We start from the raw sequence: 7,540 nt of genomic DNA, 5'->3' as shown, positions 1-7,540 counted from the left end.
AGGTCCACTTTTTTGTAGTATGGACTTGAGTAGCATTCCAATTCCAAATCAAAGCCCTGAACAAGGATAAGAATAAATGTGTCACAATACCAAGAACTGGCGGACCAAAGTGCAGACACAGACAAAGTTCTTAAAGTTTCAAGCGTGTTTGTTGTTTATTCACACGAACTTGGAATGAGGAGGGAAGGTGGTAGGCAGGCAGAGCAGAGCAGGCAGGCAGATGAGATCTGAGGTGCCTGTACAATGCCTGTACAATGAGTACAGGCAAAAATCAAACATGCAAAAACAAAATCACCAGGAAAACTGACATTCACAGGGAACAATCACTACAAAGAGTATGCTGGCTAGAAGCGTCTACTACCACCGTGGTTGTTCAATGATCTGGTGAAATGGCGATAGAAAATCAAATTAGACTGGAGGTGATGAGTTGATGGCAGGCAGAAGACTGGGTACAGGTGAGCCAAGTGGTATTAAACTGGAGCGAAACCTATGACCACACAGAGCACAGAGTACAGACACTGACAAGACAAAGACAAACCAGGAAAACAGAGCCCGCCTGCCTGCTGGGACTGTGACAAAAATATCAATAGGCCTACTAATAAAATAAATACTACAGAGCAGTTCTATAATGTTATTCGCACAAATGTACAGATGTATACATGTACACCCTACACTACAGTATTATACTTTCTGCACATTCAATTGTGATTCTACATTATGCTTCCCCTATTCTGCACATCGCCGATTTCTGCTAAAAGTGGAAGGCCCTCTGCAGCATGTGGTTGACGGCATCCTGGGTGGGTTTCCTGTCTTTATATGTACACACTTTACAGCACTTGCCTCGTTGAAATGTGCCATGCCCATATTAGAATTGCCTTGTGGGTGGGTTGACGGTGGTGGTACACAGCTCGAGAGAGAGAGAAGGAAATCAAAACACAGGAGTCACATATTCAACACCGCCTCCTCTCTTAACTTCACTCATAACATTTTAGTTCGGAGGGGTTGACTACATAACTGTACTGTTATCTTAATCTAAGCTAATTTGAAGACATTTCTGTTAAAAAGATGAAATAAAGATTGTGCCTGATAATATCAGACCTGAGGTGCATCATCATTAGTTATTATTTCAGCTCGTAGTACAGTTGAGGTGCAGTCCCTCATGTTCAATGTGGCCGAGATACTGTCGTGTAATTTCTATAAATGAACCAAGATTAAACCACAGTTTGGATGTTCCTTAGAGGGGTAAAAGTTACATGGCGCATATTAAAACCCAGGCCTTTGTCTTGAAACCGTTTGAAGCTCCCTCCGGGACAAAGGGTTTCACACGTCACAAGAATTGTCATCACTGTGAATGCATCTGCTACTTCTATGCTAGATTTCTCTAGACGGGTCCATTGTGTAAATCTTGGTTAGAGACACTGAGGAAAGAAACTTAAGGAAACCTTTAAAACTAGTTTATAATTATTAATAGTTATACTCATACTAGATATAAGCTATAACTATTAATAAGGAGTGCAATTGATGTATTGATTGAAAACGTACTAGGAGATTATAGTTATAGCTTTTACTCGGTATAAATGGTTTTAATCCCCTCCTAGAGAAATCTGTTCAGTCATGCATAGTTCCGTTTTTAAACATTGCTTAGATTTTTAAACTGTGTGTCATAAAAGTAAGTTCTGGTAGTTGGTAACTATGTATTCTTAGATTAGCAATTAGGTATGTTGTATAGAGTTAAGCCTCGATATAAGGACGGGCCATTTCGGGTCCCGCCTCTCTCTAAACCGGAAAGCCAGAAGGCTGGTTTCCATGTCCGGAGGAGGCGGGACCCGAAATAAGTATATAACCAGGAGAGCGGGGTTCAAATGGGGCTGATCTGGACCGGGCTCTCGACTTTGGGCAACAGAGAGCGGTGCGTGTTTTATCCAGGAAGTCCGGGAGAGTGTTTGTCTCTCGTGTGTTGTTTGCTGTGAGCGGAGTGACTTTTCCTGCAAAATAAAGTCTATCCTTACAAATCCAATTGGAGCTGGTCAACGTGTCTTCCTGAACGAAAGTATACCACAATACCACAACACAATAATCAAATTAAAGCAGTTACAATCCTGAGCAAAATATTGCAAAGCATTGTCCTGAATTGAGCAAAAGGAACCTTGAGTATCAGCAAGTCCTGCCTCATCATGATTTTGGTCAGGTGTGACTCTGAGGGATACTGACAGTTAAGCCCGATCTATGGTTAAGCCCCTCCAGTAAGGCTTACAGTAAGTGCCAATGTACCCGAAAAGGACTTCCCAACATGCCTCAGTGCATTCACTTGAATTAATTGTGCTTTTGCATGTTCGCATGGTTATTGAAACCATTGTTGATGGAGCTAGTTTTGTAGGAGCCACTTTTAATGTGAGACCTAGAATAAATCATTTCTTAACATATTGTTGCCATGTCTGTTCATGCCAATCTTCAGCCACCAGTAATTACAGTAATAATTACTTCCACAAATGTAGTCTGTCAGATTCAGCCTTTTTAAGCTAAAGATTTAGTTTATTTTTTATGTTCATCATCTGTTGTTACTCTAGGATTCACTTGCCTTGCAGGCCCTGTAGCAGCAATAAACAACAAAACAATTAAGACAAATTAAGAGGGTCTCAAAGCAATAATACTAGCCAATGATAAAAGCTTGATTGAGGCCATTTATATCAAACTAATTAAAAAAATCACACCTGTGTGAAGTGAGGGGCGCTGTATACATTATACATCATCTCATTCCGGCCAATGAGTATTTGCGTCCTCACCTTCATCTTCAATCTTTGTGTTTACGCAATGTTTGTGTTGACACAAACACTCAAAACTGGCCATTCATTATCAATGGCATTTAATGTTTGTGTAGGTCAGGTCTGTTTGCACACACACTAAAAGCTGGACATATAGGAGGAACTAGCACCCCTCCCGGAGGGAGGGAGGGAGAGGAGAATGGTGGAACAGGATATCTGTTGTGTGATGTACACCATAATGGAACAGTAGATTGTTCAACTGGCACACATTTGGTATAATATTCAGAGAGTTTGATTGATTGTGGCCTCATATGCACTCATATCATTGTTAGATCATATTGTGCCTACGGGTGAACAGACCCTCGGAAGGGTAAAATCAACCAGGTCTGGAACGTTTGTGTGGGCGTGCATTGTTTGATATTAGGTGATCAACGTGTTTAGTGAGGGGTGCTCTTATCATCGCACATCATCTCATACTGGCAAATCAGAATGCCTGTTGCCTGTGATTGGTTAGATTATTTGCTCGTTTACATATGACGTAAATTTTCCTTTCAATGTCCTTGGCGTATGTTTTGATGTTTCATTGCGGACATTTGGCTTAACTAGACCTGTACGTGCCCGTCGGCCACCGGCCTACTTGGGAACGATGCAACTTGGGAACCCAATACCTGTTGTCAACTTGCCAAAACACACTCCTTCAATAGAGAGTAGACACCAGAGTTTATCTGGTCCTGCACTTGCGGGGCAGGGGCAAACAGAGCTGGTGTAGCCGAGATGAAGGGCTGGCCGATAGGGCAGCACGGCTAATGATGTAACGGTTGTAGCCCTCAAACAGAGCTTTTCTCTCCTTGGGATGGGACAGCTCCTTGACTCTTTCACTTGCCACCGTCTCTCTCACTGCCCTGGGGACAGGCCAGCTTGCTGGGCGCTCACCTACATACTTAGGGTGGCTGTGCTTAGGGGCTGGAAAGAGAGAGAGAAAAGAAAAACAAAGTTACCATGTAGAAGGCAAACTGAAAGTGAGTGAATGTCTGTACTAGTTAGGGAAAGCGAGCACCACTAATGGTTTCAATTATGATCACTTTCAGAACGATAGGAAAAAATATTTCTGGGCACACCTCCAGCAGCCACATCACTGTATTATTATCCACACAGACAGCAGGCCATGAATCCCTTTGGGATCCCGATAAATCTGGTATTACAGGATGACATGGCGTGCAGTTTGTTCCTCTGCGTCACACTCAGGTCGAAATCACATGCATAGGAAGAATAAGTCAACTTAAATGTAGCTGCTGTTGTGCAGCATTCAGCATGACTGATGCCGTTTGTTTAGTACACTTTCTAGCTGATACAAAATCCTACTGTAAATGCGCCACGTCTCTGTGTGTGTTTGTGTATGGTTGTAATGCAAGTAACTCGAGAACCGTTTGCCCCACCAAATTCAAATTCGACACACACTTTCCACACCCCCGCAGGTGCCCGGTATCGTATAGTCGGGCGGACCCACGGTTCTCCAGAACCACCACAAAAGGCTCTGGTCAGCCTCTGCCAGTGGGCCTAATCAGCTTAAATCCCCTCACCTGTGCAATTTCCAGTCTCAGCTAATTGATTGCCATGACAACCCCACACCTGCCAATTGATTACTTAACCAGTCCACTTTTCACAGTCAGGTTGCACTCTTCACACACAGGAAGACAGACAGAGTTCTCCATGTGGGACACAAACAGAGTGCTATGACAACGGGTATTATTAGGTTCCCAAGTTGCATCGTTCCCAAGTATTGTAGGCCGGTGGCCGACGGACATGTACAGGTCTAGTATGTTCAAAGAGAATATTACTAATCCACCCTGTGTGAACACCCATTCCCTTCTGGTTTCCTTTTCTCTGCACAACATACAGCAGTAGCAGGTCATCAATATCCATTTGGAGGCTCTGACAAATCACATCACATCACATCTCATCAGATCATTATCATTATAGTTATCACTCTTAAGAGCTCAGTGCCCATGTGGTAAGTTTCCTTCCTGAGACTGAGCGGGTTTAATCAACATCATACAAAACTCTATAAACAAATCTTACCCAATGCCTCCCTGCTTGACAATCAAGGGTTGGATTGGAGGTAAATCCCTGAGCTACTTAATTTTAATTCTGGTTATGGACAGTAAATATCTTACTAGCAAGGAGTTCTATACGTGAGGATGCTTTAGCAAGCCTGTGGGATGCTGATACAGTCCTTGACTCATGGATGGTGCCTTCCAGACTTAGTTTTGTCTTGGGCTGGGCCAGCTGGCAGAGTCGTGGAGTGGCCACTGCATTTAGTACGGCTCGTCCCACCTGCAAACAAACAGACATGAATAAAGGCTTACAGAATTTACTAATTTTTCTAAGGATTTAAACCACACCAACATGTGTAAAGGGTCGACTCTTCAGGACGGATTCTGTTATTAAGGACGGCCTTGAGGCAAACTCAGGGGATCATTGGTTTATGCAGACCAGAATGCATACACCCTAGACCTACATTGGCCTGGTAACGTGATCAGCTGAACTCACAGGGGCCGCCAGTGGTCGGTTGGGTTGCCAGCCAGCAACAGGGTGGCGAGGCTGAGCCAGAGAACACAAACGACCAGAGGGCTGTGCCTTCAGGGCCCACTCACTCACCACCCATATAGGGGAGACCCTGGAGAGAAAAGGAGAAGGGGAGAAAGAGGGAAGTCGTAGAGAGCATATAAGCCAGGAGAAGAGCAAGATGAGAATGAAAATGAGTAGAATAGATAAAGTGTAAGCAAAATATAAAAAACATACATAAAAGATGAAAAGATAAATAGAGAGCAGGGTAGGAGAGGAAGTGGTGATGAGAAAGATAAATAAGAGTAAGTAATTCATTGCTGATTCTGAAAGTTGGACTACATACTGTATAAGGAAGAAGAATTTATGTATGGATGCATATTAAATATTAACCTGATTTGTTCAATATCCCCATGTTGTTTTTTGCCTCTACACAGCTGAGACCATCGGGGTGTTAATTCTGCAAGCAATACAATGAATCAATTATAGAAGTGTGTGTGTGTGTGTGTGTGTGTGTGTGTGTGTGTGTGTGTGACTGTGTGTGTGTGTGTGTGTGTGTGTGTGTGTGTGTGTGTGGTGTATGTAGGGGGCACGGGGGTGACAGGTACAAAGACAGACTTACCAAATATGGTTGTGGAGTCAGTCCTCTCTTTTGCCAGCGCATCCAGCCAGTACACAGAACGACTGGAATAGGCAGGAACTAATTAGTTATTATACATGGGGAACTAATTATTGCTTAAAAAAGGGGACAAAACTGATAGAGAGGGAGAGAGAGACACTGAGTGACAGATAAAGAGAGGAGAGAGACAGACATACCGATCTGGATATCTGAGCAGGTCGAGCTTTGGCTGCGCAAGCTGTTCTATCCGAGTTGCCATGGATACTGGAGCTGAGGGGACAGAGAATCATTCAATGGTTCGTTATTGCATGGCTTTCCCCAGACAATGTATTGTGTGGACATTAAATGGATATCCATTTGGGTACATTTTTTACCATTGGAGTTAAAATAATACAGGATTTTAAAGTGTGCTAAGGAAGATCCATAATGTGATTGAAACCTGTTGACTTTACTTTCCCCGGCTGCAACAAAGACTACAGTGAAATCATTAATAGTCACGATACGGATACAACAAATTTGAAATATCCATTTGTGTTCAGCAGTATAACCTACTTTAAATTGTCTGTGTGACGAGCTTGGTCCAAAATAGTTATCTTTGCTCTCAGACTGTGGTCAAGTGTGTCATCTCAGACCATCTGTGGGTTTTCTGTGTTTGCAGCACATGAAGAATTAGTTCCACAGAATGTATTTACTGCACAATGCACAGCACAACACAGTAGAATTCGGAAGGCATAATCATCACAGTATGTAGCTATACTACACTCTACTGGCACTGGCAGCTACAGTAAACGTAGGACTTCTTTCAGTTTGATGTGCATTATAATAGTTTGCAAAACATTAAAGAAAGTAATGTAAATGTACACATTACGGCTGCTGCTAATAGTTTTAGCAAACTTTAAAACCAAAGAATGATTCTGTATAACGTTGCCTACCTGTCGTCGCAGCAGCCTGAGCTCTCTGACCCGACACCTGCCGGTTGCTATGGTATCAAGTAACACACAGAGTACAATTCATAATGATCTCAGAAGCTGAAACATGTTTGATATTCCTTCTACTCTCTGGCTGATTGAAAATTACCATCGGTGTAAACAGCATGCTTAAAGGTAAATGTTCTAGTAAACAATCTTCTAAGATGGAGGAGCTTGGTCAGGGAACATACTGCGTTTAGAAGCTGGATTTAGGCAGTGAAGCAGTGTCCCGTCTCCACTCCTACCCAACACCAGGGTCTTCATTTCTCAAAGTGTCGGGAGACCACCTCCAACCACTGCAGATGCTGGTGATATTTGCATTAACATACTCTATCACACCGTTTCCACAGTGGGTCGGTCGGGACAGTGGGTCACGGACCAATTTTCTTTTCCTGCATAACAAAAAAAATATATACACAACACACACATACATACATGCATATATACACACACATTTCAAATTATCTTTTTTTTTAAAGAATAAGAAATTCCATAAAATAAAGAAAAAACTATTATAATTGAAGTAATGAAAATAGCCGATACGATATATAAGCTTGTGGCACAAAGCGCCGTGTTGTGCGCTTGTAGATCTGCTATTTTCACTAGTTTGGATCACGGGCAAACAT

The 7,540-nt window shown here is 42.6% G+C and overlaps 2 long non-coding RNA genes across 2 annotated transcripts; both read right to left on the bottom strand.

Moving 5' to 3' along the window:
* Positions 1–3,536: 3,536 nt before the first annotated feature.
* On the bottom strand, positions 3,537–5,442 carry LOC308329040. Its single transcript, XR_013965356.1, has 3 exons — positions 5,313–5,442; positions 4,937–5,096; positions 3,537–3,725 (listed from the first exon to the last, which is right to left on the bottom strand). It is a non-coding gene; the product is annotated as an uncharacterized lncRNA (long non-coding RNA).
* Positions 5,443–5,959: 517 nt separating this feature from the next.
* Positions 5,960–6,633, bottom strand: LOC308329556. The gene is made up of 3 exons (XR_013965406.1): positions 6,499–6,633; positions 6,144–6,216; positions 5,960–6,011 (listed from the first exon to the last, which is right to left on the bottom strand). It is a non-coding gene; the product is annotated as an uncharacterized lncRNA (long non-coding RNA).
* Positions 6,634–7,540: the final 907 nt, after the last annotated feature.

This window comes from Protomyctophum bolini, assembly GCF_963924005.1.
Source record: "Protomyctophum bolini genome assembly, chromosome: 15".
NCBI classification, from domain to species: domain Eukaryota; kingdom Metazoa; phylum Chordata; class Actinopteri; order Myctophiformes; family Myctophidae; genus Protomyctophum; species Protomyctophum bolini.
This window is presented reverse-complemented; position numbering and strand designations above follow the sequence as displayed.